This window comes from Oncorhynchus gorbuscha, linkage group LG16 (genome assembly GCF_021184085.1).
Source record: "Oncorhynchus gorbuscha isolate QuinsamMale2020 ecotype Even-year linkage group LG16, OgorEven_v1.0, whole genome shotgun sequence".
NCBI lineage: Eukaryota > Metazoa > Chordata > Actinopteri > Salmoniformes > Salmonidae > Oncorhynchus > Oncorhynchus gorbuscha.
Window position 1 is genome coordinate 37,410,154 of NC_060188.1, and position 19,781 is coordinate 37,429,934.

Below are 19,781 nucleotides of genomic sequence, written 5' to 3' on the forward strand. Positions count from 1 at the left end.
ATTTGTGGAGTGGTTGAAAAACGAGTTTTAATGACTCCAACCTATGTGCATGTAAACTTCCGTCTTCAACTGTACAGTCGTGGCCAAAAGTTTCGAGAATGACACAAATATTAATTTCCACAAAGTCTGCTGCTTCAGTGTTTTTAGATTATTTTTGTCAGATGTTACTATGGAATACTAAAGTATAATTACAAGGATTTCATAAGTGTCAAAGGCTTTTATTGACAATTACATGAAGTTGATGCAAAGAGTCAATATTTGCAGTGTTGACCCTTCTTTTTCAAGACCTCTGCAATCCGCCCTGGCATGCTGTCAATTAACTTCTGTGCCACATCTGATGGCAGCCCATTCTTGCATAATCAATGCTTGGAGGTTTTTGTTTGTCCACCCACCTCTTGAGGATTGACCAGAAGTTCTCAATGGGATTAAGGTCTGGGTAGTGTCCTGGCCATGGACCCAAAATATTGATGTTTTGTTCCCCAAGCCACTTAGTTATCACTTTTGCTTTATGGCAAGGTGCTCCATCAAACTGTTCCTGGATAGTTGGGAGAAGTTGCTCTCGGAGGATGTGTTGGTACCATTTCTTTATTCATGGCTGTGTGCTTAGGCAAGTTTGTGAGTGAGCCCTATTCCCTTGGCTGAGAAGCAACCCCTAAATTAATGGTCTCAGAATGCTTTACTGTTGACATGACATAGGACTGATGGTAGCGCTCACCTTGTCTTCTCCAGACAAGCTTTTTTCTGATGCCCCAAACAATCAGAAAGGGGATTCCTCAGAGAAAATGACTTTACCCCAGTCCTCAAGCATTCCAATCCCTGTACCTTTTGCAGAATATCAGTATGTCCTTGATGTTTTTCCTGGAGAGAAGTGGCTTCTTTGCTGCCCATCTTGACACCAGGCCATCCTCCAGATGCACTCATACCTGCCTGCTACCATTCCTGAGCAAGCTCTGTACTGGTGATGCCCCGATTCTGCAGTTGAATCAACTTTAGGAGATGGTCCTGGTGCTTGCTGGACTTTCTTGGGCGCCCTGAAGCCTTCTTCACAACAATTGAACCACTCTCCTTGAAGTTCTTGATGATCCGATAAATGGTTGATTTAGGTGTAATCTTACTGGCAGCAATATCCTTTCCTGTGAAGCCCTTTTTGTGCAAAGCAATGATGACGGCACGTGTTTCCTTGCAGGTAACCTTGGTTGACATTGGAAGAACAATGATTCCAAGCACCACCCTCCTTTTGAAGCTTCCAGTCTGTTATTCGAACTCAATCAGCATGACAGAGTGATCTCTAGCCTTGTCCTCGTCAACACTCACACCTGTGTTAACGAGAGAATCACTGACATGATGTCAGCTGGTCCTTTTGTGGCAGGGCTGAAATGCAGTGGAAACGTTTTTTTAAATTCAGTTCATTTGCATGGCAAAGAGGGACTTTGCAATTAATTGTAATTCATCTGATGACTCTTCATGACATTCTGGAGTATATGCCAATTGCCATCATACACACTGAGGCAGCAGACTTTGTGAAAATTAATATTTGTGTCATTCTCAAAACTTTTTGTTATGCTGGTGAATGAGGACCCAAAAGCGACTTAACGAAAACAGAGTCTTTATTCCAGTTCTAGACAAAAGTGATAATCCTGGAAATTATCAAGGTGAAAACAAAACAGGAAAACTGAAATCCACTCGTCAGTAGAGAGGACTGACTGGAGACTCGACCACAGACTGCAGGTTGCTTCGGGAAGGCACCGGCCGTAACAGACCTAGACACCTGCTCACACGCAGCATCTGAAGAAGGTAAAACACGACAGGGGGAGACAAGGACACAGAACAGCGAACATCATACAAGGATCCGACAAGGACAGAAGCGGAAAACAGAGGGAGAAATAGGGGCTCTAATCAGAGGGCAAAATAGGGGACAGGTGTGAAAAGAGTAAATGAGGTAGTTAGGAGAATGAGGAACAGCTGGGAGCAGGAACGGAACGATAGAGAGAGAGAGCGAGAGAGGGAGAGAAAGAGGGAAAGAAGACATGATAACCAATGACAAAACATGACACTTTTGGCCATGACTGTATATATTAAAATCATCCGATTAATCGCTATCGGCTTTTTTTTGTAGGTCTAGGTGATTTGTATGTCTATGGGGGCCTGATATGGTTCCCAATCAGAGGCAGCTGTTTATCGTTGTCATTTTTCCTTTGTTGTTTGTGGGATCTTGTTCTATGTTTAGTTGCCTGTCTGCACTATTCGTATAGCTTCACGTTTCGTTTGTGCTTGTTTGTTTTGTTTTGCTGAATTTCGGTTTTATTAAAAACATGTGGAACTCTGTGCCTTGGTCTCATCTTTATAAGGAATGTTTTACAAAATTCTACAAAGTATTGACTCAGGGTGGGTTGTAAATTAGATGTCTGTATTGAATTTTCTATACATCTGAAAACAACATTTCTAAAAACATGTTTTCACTTTGTCATTATGGGGTATTGTGTGTAGATGGGTGAGAAAAAAAATATGTTTTTATCTATTTTGAAATCAGGCTGTAACACAAAATGTGGAATAAGTCAAGGGGTATGAATACTTTCTGAAGGCAATGTATGCCTGCACGATCACATTAAACGTAACATAACTGAATTTAATAGTATACTATAACTACTTTTATAACAAAAAACACCACCACATTTCTTAGGAGTTTGAATGGATTTTTCTCAAAACTTCATAGCAAGTGCCACAAGGCAAAATAGATTGAATCAAAACACAGGTAGGCTACACAGGTAGGCTACAGATGTTTTGAAAATCCTAAAGTATCCCTTTAAAGGTTCCCACAGTCTGGTGGGAACATTGTGGGGACATCACACAAGATATGTTCCCAAAACACAAAATTGTCCATTTGTGTGGATGATTCTACAATGTTTTCTTTTCACCTGAACATCCCAGACCACATTTTGTCTGTTCTTTAAAGGTTCCTATAATGTCTCATTAGGTTGTGGTAACATTGTGGGGACATGACGAGATATGTTCCCAAAACACAACAAATGTCCAGTTGTGCTGACGTTCAGATTGTGTTTGTATCAGGGTGCACAAAACACTCATTTGACATGGAATTATTGTAATCAAAAGGAGAGTCTTTTGCATTTCTTAAAAACAATCTAACTTTGTTATTTAATTACTGCATTAGAGTTATAAGAACCCTTTATTATGTTGTATAAAACAACCATTTGATGCAATTACAGGATTATAACATAATCTTGCAATTTTGCTCTCACATGTTGCAAGAATGTTGACAAAATAGCCTTTCTGAGTTATGTAAAGGTTCCCAGAATATGTCATTAGTTTGTGGGAACAGTGTGGGTACATTACAAGAGATAGGTTCCCAAAACACAAAATATGCTCAGTTGTGATGTCTAAACTTTTACTGCAGTGGGCTAAATCAGGGTCACACAGTGTTTCCTGGTAGTCTTAAACATATCTACTTTGAAACAAAAGTATACACCTCACACACATGGTTATGGGCCTGGCCTCCACAATCACCCGACCTCAACCCAATTGAGATGGTTTGGGATGAGTTACACTGCAGAGAGAAGGAAAAGCAGCAAACAGCTGCTCAGCAAATGTAGGAACTCCTTCAAGACTGCTGGAAAAGCATTCCTCAGGAAACTGGTTGAGAGAATGCCAAGAGTTTGCAAAGCTGTCATCAAGGCAAAAGGTGGCTGGCTACTTTGAAGAATCTCAAATATAAAATATATCTTGATTTGTTTAACACTTTTTTGGTTACTACATGTTTCCATAAGTGTTATTTCATAGTTTTGATGTCTTCGCTATTATTCTACAATGTAGATAATAATACAAATAAAGAAAAACCCATACTTTTGACTGTTACTGTATGTCTGAGTGAAACTGCCGTTGTTTTGTCTCTGTTGACTAGTGTTTGAGGTAGGCTAGGCTGAACATTTTTGGTTGCCCAATGTGTAGGGGGGCCCACATTTTATTAAAAGGGGGTGGGGGGTCTTCAATTCAAATCATTGACTGCATTACTAATGTATTGTCTAAATGCCTGAACTGTGTGTCTTGGTTGAAGTGATTCCTTTTGTCGTTGCAGAAACGTCACAACGCCGACAATGTCGTCAATAAGAAGGAATGTCAAGGTACGGAGCAACTTTGTCTGTTTCTTGTTGCTGTTATCCCAGATTGATTGATTCATTGATTGATGATGTTTATTGTCCTTCAAGGGGTAATTATTTTTCTTGCTCACAAGCTGAGAGAAGGTCACAGGTTACACATACACTAAATTAACAAAAGTATGTGGGCATCTGCTCATTGAACATACAGTTGAAGTCGGGAGTTGACATACACCTTAGCCAAATACATTTAACCTCAGATTTTCACAATTCCTGACATACAATCCTAGTAAAAATCCCCTGTCTTAGGTCAGTTCGGAACACCACTTTATTTTAAGAATGTGACATGTCAGAATAATAGTAGAGAGAATGATTTATTTCAGCTTTTATTTCTCTCATCACATTCCCTGTGTGTCAGAAGTTTACATACACTCAATTAGTATTTGGTAGCATTGCCTTTAAATAGTTTAACTTGGGTCAAACGTTTCAGGTAGCCTTCCACAAGCTTCCCACAATAAGTTGTGTGAATTTTGGCCCATTCCTCCTGAATGAGAGTTGTTGTAACTGAGTCAGGTTTGTAAAGCTTCCTTGCTCGCACATGTTTTTTCAGTTCTGCCCACAAATTTTCAATGGGATTGAGGTCAGGGCTTTGTTATGGCCACTCCAATATCTTGACTTTGTTCTTAAGGCATTTTGACACAACTTTGGAAGTATGCTTGGGGTCATTGTCCATTTGGAAGAAGTTTCATCAGACCAGAGGACATTTCTTCAGAAAGTGCGATCTTTGTACCCATGTGCAGTTGCAAACCGTAGTCTGGCTTTTTTATGGCGGTTTTGGAGCAGTGGCTTCTTCCTTGCTGAGTGGTCTTTCAGGTTATGTCGATGTAGGACTCATTTTACTGTGGATATAGATATTTTTGTACCCGTTTCCTCCAGCATCTTCACAAGGTCCTTTGCTGCTGTTCTGGGATTGATTTGCACTTTTCGCACCAAAGTACGTTCATCTCTAGTAGACAGAACGCATCTCCTTCCTGAGCGGTATGACGGCTGCGTGGTCCCCTGGGGTTTATAATTGCTTACTATTGTTTGTACAGATCAATGTGGTACCTTCAGGCATTTGGAAATTGCTCCCAAGGAGGTTACAATTTTTGGCTGATTTAGTTTTATTTTCCCATGATGTCAAGCAAAGAGGCACTGAGTTTGAAGGTAGGCTTGAAATACATCCACAGATACACCTCCAATTGACTCAAATGATGTCAATTAGCCTATCAAAAGCTTCTAAAGCCATGACATAATTTTCTGTAATTTTCCAAGCTGTTTACAGGCACAGTCAATTTAGTGTATGTAAACTTCTGACCCACTGGAATTGTGATACAGTGAATTATAAGGCAAATAATCTGTCTGTAAACAGCAAAAAAAAAGACTTGTGTCATGCACAAAGTAGATGTCCTAACCGACTTGCCAAAACTGTAGTTTGTTAACCAGAAATTTGTGGAGTAGTTGAAAAACGAGTTTTAATGACTCAAACCTAAGTGTATGTAAACTTCGGACTTCAACTGTATATAGGAGAAAACCAGAAACCATGTATAGATGGCAGCATTCGCACAAAACTGAAAGCGCAAACTACCGCCTTCAACCTTGGCAAGGTGACTGGGAAGTACAAACAAAAACAAACAGGGTTGTTATTCCCTACGTAAGGCAATCAAACAGGCAAAATATCAGTACAGAGACAAAGTGGAGTTGCAATTCAATGGCTCAGACACGAGCCGTTTGTGGCAGGGTCTACAGATAATCACGGACTACAAAGGGAAAACTAGCCACGTCTGGGACACCGACGTCTTGCTTCCAGACAAGCTAAACACCTTTTTCGCCCGCTTTGAGGATAACACAGTGCCACCGACTTGGCCAGCTACCAAGGACTGTGGGCTCTCCTTCTCCGTGGCCGACGTGAGTAAGATATTTAAGCGTGTTAACCCTGGCAAGGCTGCTGGCCCAGACAGAATCCCTAGTCGCGCCCTCAGAGCATGCACAGACCAGGAATACCTATGTAAGAATGCTGTTCGTTGACTATAGCTCAACACTCAACACCATAGTACCCTCCAAGCTCATCATTAAGCTTGGGGCCCAGGGTCTGAACCCAGCCCTGTGAACCTGAGTTCTGGACTTCCTGATGGGTCACCCCCCAGGTGTTGAAGTTAGGAAACAACACCTCCACTTTGCTGATCCTCAACACAGGGGCCCCACAAGGGTGCGTGCTCAGCTCCCTCTTGTACTCCCTGATCACACATGACTGAGTGGCCATGCATGCCTCCAACTCAATCATCAAGTTTTCAGACAACAGTAGTAGGCCTGCTTACCAACAATGTCGAGACAGCCTACAGACAGGAGGTGAGGGCCCTGGGAGTGTGGTGCCAGGAAAATAACCTCTCACCCAACGTCAACAAAACAAAGGAGCTGATCGTGGACTTCAGGAAACAGCAGAGGGAGCACCCCCCTATCCACAATGATGGGACAGCAGTGGAGAAGGTGGAAAGTTTTAAGTTCCTCGGTGTACACATCACTGAGAAACTAAAATGGTCCACCCACACAGACAGCGTGATGAAGGCGCAACATTGCCTCTTCAACATCAGGAAGCTGAAGAAATTTGGCTTGGCAACTAAAACCCTCACACTTTTACAGATGCACAATTGAGAGCATCCTGTCAGGTTGTATCACCGCCTGGTACTGCAACTGCACCACCTGTAACCACAGGGCTCTCCAGAGGGTGGTGCGGTTTGCCCAACGCATCACTGAGGGCCAAATACCTGCCCTCCAGGACACCTACAGCACCCGCTGTCACTTGGAGACAAAAAAAATAATCAAGGACAACTACCACCCGAGCCACTGCCTGTTCACCTCGCTACCATCCAGAAGGGAGGTCAGTAGAGGTGAATCAAAGCTGGTACCGAGAGACTGAAAAACAGCTTCTATCTCAAGGCCATCATTCTGTTAAATAGCCATCACTAGCACGTTAGAGGCTGCTGCCCTATATACATAGACTTGAAATTTTGAACACTAGTCAGTTAAATAATCTTTACACACTCATCGCGCTACTCATCTCATAGGTACAGTATATACTGTATTCTATTCTACTCTATTTTAGTCTATGTTGCTCCGACATTGCTTTCCAATGTTTATATATTCTTAATTCCATTTGTGTGTATTGTTGTGAAATTGATAGACATTACTTGTTAGATATTACCTCACTGTTGGAGCTAGCATTTTGCTACTCCCGCAATAACTGCTATTCATGTGTATGTGACCAATTACAATTTGATTTGATTTGATTAGAAGCACCTGCTCAGTGTTAGTGTCACTATAGCAGTAAGACCAACGTTGTATTTGAGTTCCATAGTTTCTCAAGCTCCTCCACACTATGCCATGTTGCCTACTCATGGAGACTTATGTTTGTGACTCCAGCACTGCGTCTCTGGGTCCAGACCAGATTCTGCTGCGAGGTACCCAGTTGAGGAACACCCAGTGGGTCCATGGCGCTGTGGTCTACACCGGACACGACACCAAGCTCATGCAGGTGAAGCCCTCTGCTGGTTTACATTTGACATTTCAGTCATTTAGCAGACGCTCTTATCCAGAGCCACGTAGTCAGTGCATTCAATTAATGTAGGTCACGAAACCACACCACAGTCATTGCAAGTGCAAAACCCTCTGTTAACCCCATCTTTGCATATTGAGGTAGGACTTTGGTTCCTTGGATCATATTGCCTGTTGAGTTAGAAAACCAACAAACCAAGGTCCTACATGTGAAGTTAAGACCAATTGGATTTATTCCCCTAATTTTGTTTTTGTGTCCATATACTCGTTCACGGAATGTAATATTGAACATGTATTACTTATGTCCATGTCTTTTGTCCGGAACTCCACACGGCCTCCACTGAAGCTGTCTAACGTGGAGCGCATCACAAACTTCCAGATTCTATTGCTGTTCGGCTGTCTACTGGCCATTTCTCTGGTGTACTCCATCGGACAAACCATCTGGAAGTACCAGTACGGCAATGCAGCTTGGTACATGGATTTGAACTGTAATAGCTCCAACGCCAGATATATTCCACATAGCCCACATATTGTGTCTCACTTGTCTGCCACGTCTGCTTTGTTCTCTGTTGTTTTTAAGTTACTTTTTGTTCATGTCTGTGTGTTGTTGTCTTTTATTTTTATGTTGCCTCTGGCAAAGTATGTATTTGCAATACAAGTGAAATATGTGGCAATGGGGAATAACGGAATTCCCATGTAAATGTAAAAGTGATTGTGACATGCATAGACGTGCGATGTGAATGAAAGACATGGTTGAATATCAATCACGGTGCTGCTGTATGTTTTGGATCAGTTCTAATGTTCTGTTCGGTTCTTTGTTTTTCTTTGTTGTCGTTTTTTAACAGCTCCAGGTAACAACCATTTTAAAAGCCCTGGCCATCCGTGAATGACCCTTCCATACTAACCCACTAACTGAAGCTCTGCCTTTGCTAAGCAAATGAAGCACCCTCTATATGGTTGCCCTAATTTGTAAAGGCCCCTTTGCCATGGACAGCACAGATCAGGGATCTGACGATAGGTTTTCCCATCCAGCGCTTGCACTCTTCTCTTTAGTTCCTTTTGTTGCCTGATCCACAAAGAGTTTCTCCCTTTTCTCCTCATTTATTTTGTGACACATTAAACTCTTTGCAAATCCAGGCCTCAGATCCAGACCTCTTTAAAAAAGAAAAGAAAAACCCTTTTCACTGCAAATGGACCATGAGTCACTACACTTCTTTTCTGCTCTTTGTCCTGTGAGAGCCAGAGATGAGATGGCACTCAGGAAGGAGGCTTCTACATATTTGTCGCTGAACACAGAGACTGCAGTGTAGCCCCGAGGGCTACTGCTGATATTTTCTAAATGCCTCCCTCTACTGCCTCTTTTTATTGGGTTTATTTTTCCAGTAGAGGAGAGAGAAAGTGAAAGAGGGAGAAGGAGAGATGCCAAACCTATTCAGCACGAAGATGGGTTCTCACATCCCACTCTGAGATACATGTTTTTGAATTAAAAATGAGGTGGTGGTAGACTAACTACTATTGACAGATTAGAAGCAACAGGTAAGAACCTTACAGCTTCATTAGAAGAATAATGAAGGTTAGGTGACTTCTGTGGCTACTTGAAAAGCGCTTTAGTATTTTTCCCCCCATTGCAAAATATGGTTTTCTTTTGCAATGAGTCTGTGAGCCTTGTTTGCAGACTGATTAACGTGACACAACAGCCATTACTCTATTTTCAACTAGGCCTGTGTTAGGAGAGGTTGTGTCCTTATCCATTTCAACCTTGTTTTATGACATACACATTACATTTACATTTAAGTCATTTAGCAGACGCTCTTATCCAGAGCGACTTACAAATTGGTGCATTCACCTTAACTGATTTACATTGTTTCTAAACATTATAGTAAAAAAAATATTATTTGGGGTTCTGATGGGGTACACCAGTTGAACTCAGCTCATGAGGCATGTGTTATATTCTTCAAGAATCAATGGCTGTAAATAAATAATTTAAAAGTCACAATATGGGTGTAGCGATTGCAGATTTCCGCGTTAACACCAAACATCAGTTCAACTGCAGAGTTTGTGCCTCTGTTGTTAAGACAGTACTTACTACACTCTCCCCTCAGTCTTAGAACATTGTCACATTGTCATGGATCTCCAGGGTTCTTTCCTGTGCCCGTTTGTAGCTTTGAAACTCACACCTAAAAGACCCATCATGTGGGGCGGTGCAGAGAGTGGTGTACAAATGAGGGTGATGTGAGTCATAAAGCAGGCGTCCATCTTGACACTGATTGTGTTCTTTTCAGTGGTGGCGGGTCTCAGTCCACTGCAGATTGTTCCGACCTGTGTCAAAAGAGAGAGGTGGCCAATTCATAACGTCATATTCACTGTAGCATTTACATACTGCGTGCCCAAACTACTTGACTGTAATTGCACATTGAGACATGTCAACACAATCTCTAGTTAGCCGGAGACCACACATAAAACACATACGGTACATACGGTACATGCCCATATGATTATGATTATGCATGCACAGTAAATAATGATTTAGACTTTGACGCAGCTTACACTGCTGACATCTGGCTTAACTGGCATGGTTCCTGGTCTATAGATCTTAAAGGGTCAATCTGCACTTGCTACATCCATTTTTTTACTTTTAAATTAAGGACAAAAAAAATGTTTTTCTTTCAAAAACAAGGACATTTCTAAGTGACCACAAACTTTTGAACGATAGTGTATGCTCATTGATTCTTCAAGAATATAATTTATAGATGCCCTTATCAACCTAATTCAACTGTCATACCCCATCAGAACCCAAAATATAAGGTTGTTTTACTCCAATGTTTGTAAACAAAGTAAATGTAAACAAACACTGTATAGCCCAACACATGGTTAAATCTATCATTTTGATATTATGGATGGTCAGTTCTTGTATCCATAGCTCTTTCCATGAGTTTGAGAGTGGTTACATTTCTCCAGCACCATCCCTCAGCTGTTTACCAAATCAGTGGCGGGGTGTCCGTTTTGTTATTGTTCGAACTGCCCCTTTTACAACCTTTATGTAGATGAGGTGTTGAAAATGACTTGTGATCATTTGTTATGCATTCATGCCACCTGCTACACATCACTGTGGGTTAAATCCCTGTCCACTAAAATGCAGGTAGCTGGGTTTTTTCCCCCGGATTGTGTTGTTTTCTGCTGACTGTTCCACTACTTTAAAAAGCCGACCCCTTGAAGTTAGCAGACGGTTGTAGCTGCTCTTTGCGCTACTATGGTAGAAAGTTATTCTAGAGGAGAGGGGCTGGTTTTATTCTTGGATACGCATGCTCTGAAATGGAAGCAAATACTGACGCAAAATCACATAATACTCTTATTTTACTCATATATTTCACAGATATATTCAGACATAGTAAGGAGATATGGTGGATGGTGCGGGTCTTGGTTTGTTTACATGCCCATGGCTGCAACTTGATCTGATCCCAACCTTATTTACCCCTGTGAGAGTATACAAGTTCATGTGAAAAAAGGAGACCTCACAAAATTCAGAGAAAATAGTTACTTATAGGACAATCACACTGCACAATGTTGATATCAAAATCCACCCGCTCTTTTACACTCTTTGTTGGTTGGGATGGGAATGTGCTTTGGACTGAATCTGTTTCCTTGTGTCTTGCAACATCCACCACGTTTGTCTTTCTCCCCACCTCTGGCAAGCTCACCCCATCGCTCTGTGTGCTGTCCTTCCAATAGCAGTAGCCACCCCCTTTTTTATTATGTCATCTTAAAATCATTCTGTTGTGGGGAAAAAGTCTCCCTCTCTCAACTGCTAAACTAAAGGGGAAAGGCTTGGGTTGAGGAAGGTAACTCTTGCCACTCCTGCAAGCTGAGGAAAGGTAAATCACATCGCTCATGTTTTTGTGTCAGCTACTAGGTTGTCAGTGGGGTTGTACTGAAAGTCTCCTTTTTGGTGTTTTTGATTATTTCATCATGGATCGGGTGAAAGAGAATCCATCATTGTGCACAGTGGTTTGTGGAATTCATTGCCTGGGTCATGCCGGATGCCAAGGCTGCTGCTACAGTGGCTTGCGAAAGTATTCACTGTAGCTCCCTTCAGTAACCACGAGCACAGCCGTTCCTTGATTTTAACTGGCGGCTTTATTCTGTAGTTTTAGTCAGAATTATCACCTTCCGTGAGAACTATAAAGTAAATGAAAAATACAGTTAAGCACACTCTTACAACCTTATCTTACGAGTGACTTATTAGCTTGGTATAACTCTGAAGTGCTTACATACATAACAGTTTAACCGGCGTTATAACAGGTTCAGATTAACACATGAATAAAGGAACAAATACCTCATTGGCTGCTTATTACAGAAGGGAGGAAATCAAACTTCACACTTATTATTCCTTGCATGAATTCACACTTCATCCTAACATACACTCTTCGACCTTTATGAACTACATCCGATGACATGAAAACTTAGCTAACGCAGCACAGGATTGCCTTCCCTCCAAAAGTGTGTTGCTACAATAAGGATCCCCGTTACAACAGTATTACATTTACATTTATATTTAAGTCATTTAGCAGACGCTCTTATCCAGAGCGACTTACAAATTGGTGCATTCACCTTATGACATCCAGAGGACCAGCCACTTTACAATAGTGCATCTAAATCTTTTAAGGGGGGGTGAGAAGGATTACTTTATACTATCCTAGGTATTCCTTAAAGAGGTGGGGTTTCAGGTGTCTCCGGAAGGTGGTGATTGACTCCGCTGTCCTGGCGTCGTGAGGGAGTTTGTTCCACCATTGGGGAGCCAGAGCAGCGAACAGTTTTGACTGGGCTGAGCGGGAACTGTACTTCCTCAGTGGTAGGGAGGCGAGCAGGCCAGAGGTGGATGAACGCAGTGCCCTTATTTGGGTGTAGGGCCTGATCAGAGCCTGGAGGTACTGAGGTGCCGTTCCCCTCACAGCTCCGTAGGCAAGCACCATGGTCTTGTAGCGGATGCGAGCTTCAACTGGAAGCCAGTGGAGAGAGCGGAGGAGCGGGGTGACGTGAGAGAACTTGGGAAGGTTGAACACTAGACGGGCTGCGGCGTTCTGGATGAGTTGTAGGGGTTTAATGGCACAGGCAGGGAGCCCAGCCAACAGCGAGTTGCAGTAATCCAGACGGGAGATGACAAGTGCCTGGATTAGGACCTGCGCCGCTTCCTGTGTGAGGCAGGGTCGTACTCTGCGGATGTTGTAGAGCATGAACCTACAGGAACGGGCCACCGCCTTGATGTTAGTTGAGAACGACAGGGTGTTGTCCAGGATCACGCCAAGGTTCTTAGCGCTCTAGGAGGAGGACACAATGGAGTTGTCAACCGTGATGGCGAGATCATGGAACGGGCAGTCCTTCCCCGGGAGGAAGAGCAGCTCCGTCTTGCCGAGGTTCAGCTTGAGGTGGTGATCCGTCATCCACACTGATATGTCTGCCAGACATGCAGAGATGCGATTCGCCACCTGGTCATCAGAAGGGGGAAAGGAGAAGATTAGTTGTGTGTTGTCTGCATAGCAATGATAGGAGAGACCATGTGAGGTTATGACAGAGCCACGTGACTTGGTGTATAGCGAGAATAGGAGAGGGCCTAGAACAGAGCCCTGGGGGACACCAGTGGTGAGAGCGCGTGGTGAGGAGACAGATTCTCGCCACGCCACCTGGTAGGAGCGACCTGTCAGGTAGGACGCAATCCAAGCGTGGGCCGCGCCGGAGATGCCCAACTCGGAGAGGGTGGAGAGGAGGATCTGATGGTTCACAGTATCGAAGGCAGCCGATGGATCTAGAAGGATGAGAGCAGAGGAGAGAGAGTTAGCTTTAGCGGTGCGGAGCGCCTCCGTGATACAGAGAAGAGCAGTCTCAGTTGAATGACTAGTCTTGAAACCTGACTGATTTGGATCAAGAAGGTCATTCTGAGAGAGATAGCGGGAGAGCTGACCAAGGACGGCACCTTCAAGAGTTTTGGAGAGAAAAGAAAGAAGGGATACTGGTCTGTAGTTGTTGACATCTGAGGGATCGAGTGTAGGTTTTTTCAGAAGGGGTGCAACTCTCGCTCTCTTGAAGACGGAAGGGACGTAGCCAGCGGTCAGGGATAAGTTGATGAGCGAGGTGAGGTAGGGGAGAAGGTCTCCGGAAATGGTCTGGAGAAGAGAGGAGGGGATAGGGTCGAGCGGCCGGCCGTCACAAGACGCGAGATTTCATCTGGAGAGAGAGGGGAGAAAGAGGTCAGAGCACAGGGTAGGGCAGTGTGAGCAGAACCAGCGGTGTCGTTTGACTTAGCAAACGAGGATCGGATGTCGTCGACCTTCTTTTCAAAATGGTTGACGAAGTCATCTGCAGAGAGGGAGGAGGGGGGAGGAGGATTCAGGAGGGAGGAGAAGGTGGCAAAGAGCTTCCTAGGGTTAGAGGCAGATGCTTGGAATTTAGAGTGGTAGAAAGTGGCTTTAGCAGCAGAGACAGAGGAGGAAAATGTAGAGAGGAGGGAGTGAAAGGATGCCAGGTCCGCAGGGAGGCGAGTTTTCCTCCATTTCCGCTCGGCTGCCCGGAGCCCTGTTCTGTGAGCTCGCAATGAGTCGTCAAGCCACGGAGCGGGAGGGGAGGACCGAGCCGGCCTGGAAGATAGGGGACATAGAGAGTCAAAGGATGCAGAAAGGGAGGAGAGGAGGGTTGAGGAGGCAGAATCAGGAGATAGGTTGGAGAAGGTTTGAGCAGAGGGAAGAGATGATAGGATGGAAGAGGAGAGAGTAGCGGGGGAGAGAGAGCGAAGGTTGGGACGGCGCGATACCATCTGAGTAGGGGCAGTGTGGGAAGTGTTGGATGAGAGCGAGAGGGAAAAGGATACAAGGTAGTGGTCGGAGACTTGGAGGGGAGTTGCAATGAGGTTAGTGGAAGAACAGCATCTAGTAAAGATGAAGTCGAGCGTATTGCCTGCCTTGTGAGTAGGGGGGAAGGTGAGAGGGTGAGGTCAAAAGAGGAGAGGTGCCAAGAAGTCGAGGGACTGGAGGGAGGCATAGGCTGAGATGAACTCTGCCTTGTTGACCGCAGATCGGCAATTCCAGAGGCTACCGGAGACCTGGAACTCCACGAGGGTCGTGCGCGCTGGGACCACCAGATTAGGGTGGCCGCGGCCATGCGGTGTGGAGCGTTTGTATGGTCTGTGCAGAGAGGAGAGAACAGGGATAAACAGACACATAGTTAACAGGCTACAGAAGAGGCTACGCTAATGCAAAGGAGATTGGAATGACAAGTGGACTACACGTCTCGAATGTTCAGAAAGTTAAGCTACGTAGCAAGAATCTTATTGACTAAAATGATTAAAATGATACAGTACTGCTGAAGTAGGCTAGCTGGCAGTGGGTGCGTTGTTGACACTACACTAATCAAGTCGTTCCATTGAGTGTAATAGTTTCTACAGTGCTGCTATTCGGGGGGCTAGCTGGCTAGCTAGTAGTGTTGTTTACGTTACGTTGCGTTAAAAGAACGACAATAGCTGGCTAGCTAACCTAGAAAATCGCTCTAGACTACACAATTATCTTTGATACAAAGACGGCTATGTAGCTAGCTATGTAGCTAGCTACGATCAAACAAATCAAACCGTTGTACTGTAATGAAATGAAATGAAAATGTGATACTACCTGTGAATGCGACCGGGTTGTTGAGTTCTATTCAGAAGATGTTGGCTAGCATTGGCTAGCTGTTGGCTAGCTAGCAGAGTCTCCTACGTTAAGGACGACAAATAGCTGGCTAGCTAACCTCGGTAAATTAAGATAATCACTCTAAGACTACACACTGTAAACCTAAACAACACAATTATCTTGGATACGAAGATACGAAGACAGCAAAGACAGCTATGTAGCTAGCTAACACTCTCGGTCCCAGCTAAACGAAATGTAGCTAGCTAACTGAGCTAAACGACTACCACCCCCCGTAGCACTCACTTCCGTTATCATGAAGTGCTTTGAGAGACTAGTCAAGGACCATATCAGCTCCACCCTACCTGACACCCTAGACCCACTCCAATTTGCTTACCGCCCAAATAGGTCCACAGACGATGCAATCTCAACCACAATGCACACTGCCCTAACCCATCTGGACAAAAGGAATATCTATGTGAGAATGCTGTTCATCGACTACAGCTCGGCATTTAACACCATAGTGCCCTCCAAGCTTGTCATCAAGCTCGATACCCTGGGTCTCGACCCAGCCCTGTGCAACTGGGTACAGGACTTCCTGACGGGCCGCCCCCAGGTGGTGAGGGTAGGCAACAACATCTCCACCCCGCTGATCCTTAACACTGAGGCCCCACAACGGTGCGTTCTGAGCCCTCTCCTGTACTCCCTGTTCACCCACGACTGCGTGGCCACGCACGCCTCAATCATCAAGTTTGCGGACGACACAACAGTGGTAGGCTTGATTACCAACAACAACGAGACGGCCTACAGGGAGGAGGTGAGGACCCTCTGAGTGTGGTGTCAGGAAAATAACCTCACACTCAACGTCAACAAAACTAAGGAGATGATTGTGGACTTCAGGAAACAGCAGAGGGAACACCCCCCTATCCAAATCGATGCAACAGTAGTGGAGAGGGTAGTAAGTTTTAAGTTCCTCGGCGTACACATCACAGACAAACTGAATTGGTCCACCCACACAGACAGCATTGTGAAGAAGTCGCAGCAGCGCCTCTTCAACCTCAGGAGGCTGAAGAAATTTGGCTTGTCACCAAAAGCACACAAACTTCTACAGATGCACAATCGAGAGCATCCTGTCGGGCTGTATCACCGCCTGGTACGGCAACTGCTCCGCCCACAACCGTAAGGCTCTCCAGAGGGTAGTGAGGTCTGCACAACGCATCACCGGGGGCAAACTACCTGCCCTCCAGGACACCTACACCACCCGATATCACAGGAAGGCCATAAAGATCATCAAGGACAACAACCACCCGAGCCACTGCCTGTTCACCCCGCTATCATCCAGAAGGCGAGGTCAGTACAGGTGCATCAAAGCTGGGACCGAGAGACTGAAAAACAGCTTCTATCTCAAGGCCATCAGACTGTTATAAACAGCCACCACTAACATTGAGTGGCTGCTGCCAACACACTGACTCAACTCCAGCCACTTTAATAATGGGAATTGATAGGAAATGTAAAATACATCACTAGCCACTTTAAACAATGCTACCTAATATAATGTTTACATACATACATTATTCATCTCATATGTATACGTATATACTGTACTCTATGTCATCTGCATCCTTATGTAATACATGTATCACTAGCCACTTTAACTATGCCACTTTGTTTACATACTCATCTCATATGTATATATCTTGCCTATGCCGCTCTGTACCATCACTCATTCATATATCTTTATGTACATATTCTTTATCCCCTTACACTTGTGTCTATAAGGTAGTAGTTTTGGAATTGTTAGCTAGATTACTTGTTGGTTATTACTGCATTGTCGGAACTAGAAGCACAAGCATTTCGCTACACTCGCATTAACATCTGCTAACCATGTGTATGTGACAAATAAAATTTGATTTGATTTGGGATTTGATTTGACATCATGGGAAAATCAAAAGAAATCCGCCTCAGAAAACAATTTGTAGACCTCCACAAGTCTGGTTCATCCTTGGGAGCAATTTCCAAACGCTTGACGGTACCACGTTCATCTATACAAATAATAGTATGCAAGTATAAACACCATGAGATCACGTAGCCAACATAACGCTTAGGAAGGAGACTCATTGTCTCCTAGAGATGAACGTATTTGGTGCGAAAAGAGCAAATCAATCCCAGAACAACAGCAAAGGACCTTGAAGATGCTGGAGAAACAGGTACAAAAGTATCTATATCCACAGTAAAACGAGTCCTATATCGACATAACCTGAAAGGTCGCTCAGCAAGGAAGAAGCCACTGCTCCAAAACCACCATTAAAAAGCCAGACTATGGTTTGCATATGGGGACAAAAGATTGTACTTTTTGGATAAATGTCCTCTGGTCTGGTGAAACAAAAATAGAACTGTTTGGCCATAATGACCGTCGTTATGTTTGGAGGAAAGGGGGGATGGCGCAGTGGTCTAAGGCACCAGCGATTCTGGGTTCGAGCCCAGGCTCTGTTGCAGCCGGTTGCGACCGGGAGGTCCATGGGGCGACGTCCGGGTTAGGGAGGGTTTGGCCTCCAGAGATATCCTTGTCTCATCGCGAACTAGCGACTCTTGTGGCGGGCCGGGTGCAATACACGCTGACCAGATCGCCAGGTGTACGGTGTTTCCTCCGACACATTGGTGCGGCTGGCTTCCGGGTTGGATGTGCATTGTGTCAAGAAGTAGTTGGTTGGGTTGTGTTTCGGAGGACGCATGTGTCTCGACTTTCGCCTCTCCCGAGTCCGTACGGGAGTTGCAGTGATGAGACAAGACTAACTACTACCATTTGGATACCACGAAATTGGGGAGAAAAAAGGAGAGAAAAAGTAAAAGAAGAAGGGGGGTGCTTGTAAGCTGAAGAACACCATCCCAACCGTGAAGCATGCGGGTGGCAGCATCATGTTGTGGGGGTGCTTTGCTGCAGGAGGGACTGGGGCACTTCACAAAATAGATGGCACCATGAGGTAGGACAATTATGTGGATATATTGAAGCAACGTCTCAAGACATCAGTCAGGAAGTTTAAGCTTGGTCGCAAATGGGTCTTCCAAATGGACAATGACCCCAAGCATACTTCCAAAGATGTGGCAAAATGGCTTATGGACAGAGTCAAGGTATTGGAGTGGCCATCACAAAGCCCTGACCTCAGTCCTATAGAAAATGTGTGGTCAGAACTGAAAAAGCGTATGCGAGCAAGGAGGCCTACAAACCTGACTCAGTTACACCAACTCTGTCAGGAGGAATGGGACAAAATGCATCCAACTAATTGTGGGAAGCTTGTGGAAGGTGATAGAGGAAAATATAGTTTAGATGATCAATTATGTATACATTAATGATTAGAACAATTTATGCTAATACTATTATGTTATGATTTGAAAAGTATGGGTTCTTAATTGTACTGTTACTGAAAATGTAAGCAGAAATGAATTGTGTCTGTGTCTCCTGGGAAAGTTTAAGAAGGAGGGATAAGATAGTTTTTCAAACAGATAAGAATGTTTTGGTTGGATTCCATTAGTGGAGAGAAGTATATCCTTTAGACAGGTTAGAATGTAGTTTATGAGGGGAGTGAAACTATCTCCAGGACCGAATACTACGCCATTGTAAGGCTGGGAGAGGGTGTGAAACTGATGACGTCATTTTATGTCTTCTTTCTTTAAAATGTAATGTTCTTTGTATTTTGGGTCAGTACTCATCAAGAATAAATGCTGAACTTGTTTTTAAGACTGGTCTCTTGCTAATTCATGCAAATGATAAACTTACAACTTATCATGAATTAGAAATGAGTGCGAATTGAATTGATTTTGGCAATAAAACATAAAGGGATTAAGAATTCCTCTATCAGAAGGCTACCCGAAACTTTTGAGCCAAGTTGAACAATTTAAAGGCAATGCTACCAAATACTAATTGAGTGAGTTTAAATGTATTTGGCTAAGGTGTATGTAAACTTCTGACTTATATAGTGTACTCTAAACTATGCCACTATATCTTTGTCCAATGCCGCTCTGACATAAATGTGTGTATATTCTTTATCCATTCCTTACTTAGATTTATGTGTATATCTTGTGAAACTGTTCGATATTACTTGTTAGATATTACAACCATTTAGATATTGCGGACGACATACTTGTTAGATATTGCAACCATGCGCTACACCCGCAATAACATCTGCTAAACACGTGTATGTGACCAATAACATTTGATTTGATTTTGATACTGCCATTGAAATGCTCTACCAAGATACATGACAGAGTTATAAATGCTTTGTGAAACATCAATTGAATATGATTTATAAGGCCTTTATTAAGCTGTGGTTATGCCACAAAGCACATGTTTGTCATATTTGACATAGTGGGTTATGTCACATTTGACATTGGTGGTTATGTCACACAGTTATGTCATATTTATGAACCCTTTATA

At 43.7% G+C, this 19,781-nt stretch overlaps 1 pseudogene; it reads right to left on the reverse strand.

Annotated features, from left to right (window-relative positions):
- LOC123999758 overlaps window positions 1–19,781 on the reverse strand; it is a 203,253-nt pseudogene that overhangs the window by 155,866 nt on the left and 27,606 nt on the right.